This window comes from Propithecus coquereli, unplaced genomic scaffold, assembly GCF_000956105.1.
Source record: "Propithecus coquereli isolate 6110/MARCELLA unplaced genomic scaffold, Pcoq_1.0 Scaffold119, whole genome shotgun sequence".
NCBI lineage: Eukaryota > Metazoa > Chordata > Mammalia > Primates > Indriidae > Propithecus > Propithecus coquereli.
The window spans coordinates 5,427,074-5,430,592 of NW_012135969.1; the positions used below are offsets into that span (position 1 = coordinate 5,427,074).

Here is a 3,519-nt window from a genome sequence, read left to right on the forward strand (position 1 = left end):
CTCTGTTACCTGGGCTAGAGTACCATGGCATCAGCCTAGCTCACAGCAACCTCAAACTCCTGGGCTCAAGTGATCGTCCTGCCTCAGCCTCTGAATAGCTGGGACTGTAGGCATGTGCCACCACACCTGGCTAATTTTTCTATTTTTAGTAGAAATGGGGTCTCGCTCTTGCTCAGGCTGGTCTCCAACTCATGACCTCAAGCGATCCTCCTGCCTTGGCCTCCCAGAGTGCTAAGGTTACAGGCATGAGCCACCATGCCTGGCCTTTACCTGACTTAATAAGAATATTAGCACACAAAGATGATCATTCCTTCATCTCTGGGGATTTCATTGCCCAAAACTATTAAGCTATTTAATGATTACACATAAAGCCAACTTATAAACCATTTTTTTCTTCAAGCAGAGCACACTTTTAAGAGCATAATAGTTTATTAGTTAAAACAGAGGACATTAATACCACACTCCTTCCCAGTGTTATTGAAACTCACTTAACTTTTCCATCTAGTTACTGTCAGGGTCTTGCTTTCTTTGTTTTGTTGTTTTCTGTCAATGGGCACAGCCAAACTCATCCTCCATTTTACCTTACCATTATGACTCTTAATTCTTTTAAGAATAAGAGAGCTCTGTAACTTAAAATATCTTGATTATGATCTGTTTCTCGCTTTATAGTCCCTAAATTTAAATATTTTTGCTATAATTCTGAATCAGTTTAAAAGTCAGCTTTCAGCTTTTTCAAGGAAATCTGTGTGATGTATAACTAATCAGTATATAGTGTTGAAGTTCATTAATAGTTTGCTTATGACATAAAAGTGACCATTGCTTTATTGCTTTCTCGAATAAATTTTTCCTTAGTTTTTTAGTTCTGTGTCTTGCAGTCAGTTTATCCATGAAGGTCATTGGCCCAATTTTACATTTGATTTAGGTGATCTTAAATCTGTTATATCTTGTGTTATTTGAAATCTTCTAGGGTATAATAGCTAATGATAAGGGAAACAAATGACTGCATATTGTTGAAGTATTTTTTAAACATATACTTGCCATTGTTGCTCCTGGCTTTCCAATAATTTGTAGTTTTTCTTCCACTTTTTGTGTTTCATTGCAGTTTATCCATTGAAACAAGATATATGCTTCTTTCATGTTTATCAAGTGTTCTAAAATTTGAATTCTTTCATGTTTATCAAGCATGTCAGTATTGAATCTACGTGCTAATTTAATGTTGCCAATTCTTAGAAGTGAAAAAGACTAAAGACATAACCTTTCTCTATACAGATTAATAAAACTTGATGTAGTATTATTTATTGTTGTGTATACCTTTGAAAACTTTAATACTTTAAAGTTTTAGGAGTCTATTCTCATCTAGATACACGTCTCTTATGAGTGGGGATATTTTACATGGAACTTGGCCTTTTATTGAGAGTGTTGTTGAGGCCTAAATGAAAAATAGTGACTTACCTCCCATTCTGTAGTATCATCACCTTCATCACCATTGCACATTTGGTTGTACTGGTTCTTCTATCTACGTTGTCACAGAAATGTTGTCCTCCTCCCTTAAAAAAAAATGTTGGGGGGACAAGGGGATGGGTAAATTCATACCTAACAGATACAATACACACTATCTGGGTAATGGACACATTTATAACTTTGACTCAAAGTGTACAAAAGTAATTCAGGTAACCAAAACACTTGTACCCCATAGTATTCTGAAGTTAAAAAAGAAAGTGTTGATACTATTATAGCCTTGTTTTGCTTCTTAGGTAGAAGATGACAGATTATTGAGGTTGTCCCAAAAGAAGTTCTGTGCCAGTGGACCATATGTTGGTAAGCAAAGGGCTATAAGTGGAAGCTGATGAATGAATTATCCTTTTTTTTTTTTTTGAGAGACAGGGTCTTGCCCAGGCTGGAGTGCAGTAGCTTGATCATAGCTCACTGCAACCTCTAACTCTTGGGCTCAGGTGATCCTCCTGCCTTAGTCTCCCAAGTAGCTAAGACTACAGGCGCACACCACTATGTCAGTTCATTTTTCTATTTTAGGTAGAGGCGAAGTCCCTGTATCTTTCTCAGACTAGTCTGGAACTCCTGGCCTCAAGCAGTCCTCCTGCCTCAGCCTCCCTAAGTGCTAGGATCACAGGTTTGAGCCACTGCACCTGCTTAATTATCCATTTTTGATAGTTTTAATAGAATTAAATAAAAATAATGAGATGGTAATAAAGTAAAAAGTGAAATTTAAGAAATCAAAAAAGGAGATTCATGAGTTATTTGTAGTGTGTAGTCACTTAGTTTTTAAAATTCCATGTTTTAATGTGTTATTGGAGCCTATAATGAGGGAAGAGGGATAGGAATACTTAAAAAGTGATGTCTCTAGCCTCAGTCTCTAAAAGGGGACTTAGTGTGCGTTTCTCTGGGTGGTTAATTTTTTTTTTTTAATTCTTGGGCATAATATGTAAGTAAATAAATAAAGCCCAATGATTATTTAGATTTATTATATACTAATCATTGTGCTAAGCACCATAACTGGCTCTTATTTTATACTCAAAGCATCCTTATAAGGTAGGTGGCATTATTTCCATTCTACAGATGAGGGAGCTGAGGCACAGCTAGGTTAGTTAAAATGCTCACAGTCACCTAAGAAGTTAAACAGTGAGAATTCAAGCAAAATAGTTGGATTCCATGGGTTTATGCTCTTCACTACCACATTTTCAAATATTTCCATATGTCATTAGAATCTTTTACCTATATAATTTTACTCAGGAAATTAAAGATTGAGAAAATCGGAAAGTAAAGTGTTTCTCCGTACCATTCTTACTTCCTTTAAAACAGTAGTTTTCCATAGGAGGAAGTATATATCAGAATCATCAATGCCTTGTCATATTCTACCCAACAAAATCTACTTGGGTTAAAAGAAATATCCTTCTGCCCTTAATCTTCCTTAGCATTTAGAATTACTCTTTTAATAAATATATCTAACAAGTCAGATGACAGGTTTATTATCCAGATAAATCCTTACCTGCCACAGTTGCCATTTTTGCCTCATATCTGTAATCTACATTGTAGTATTGACAGGTTTTGCAAGTTTTTCTAAGGCTCTGTCACCAATATAGGCAGCATTAAAACCTGAAGTATCACAGTGTCAGCATTAAAACCTGAAATATCCTTGTGTCAAGGGTCAATTTTAATTTGTGGTTTAGCCCAACACCATAAAGCTATGTAACTTATTAAACTAGCTCCATTAATGAACTGGGCAAGGACTCTTTTTTGTTTGGCATCTTAATGCAAAGTCTGTTTTGCTATCTGATATGTAAGACAGTGTTTCTGCCTTACAAAAGCTTTGGCTTTTAGATATGATTCCTCTGTGATGGAATGCAACAGCTCCCAGGATATATCCTGTCTATAACAACAATAAAAATTAACCCTTTGATGTTTTAGTAGTATGTATACCCATTAAGTACTGCACCTTTGAATTTTTAAATGCTATGTGAGACCTTTTACTTACTCAGATTTTTTTTTTTTTTTTTTTTTTTT

The 3,519-nt window shown here is 35.4% G+C and overlaps 1 protein-coding gene across 1 annotated transcript in view; it reads left to right on the forward strand.

Annotated features, from left to right (window-relative positions):
- Window positions 1–3,519, forward strand: part of NPEPPS (aminopeptidase puromycin sensitive) — a 108,708-nt gene that overhangs the window by 85,028 nt on the left and 20,161 nt on the right. The gene's annotated exons all lie outside the window — the stretch shown is intronic.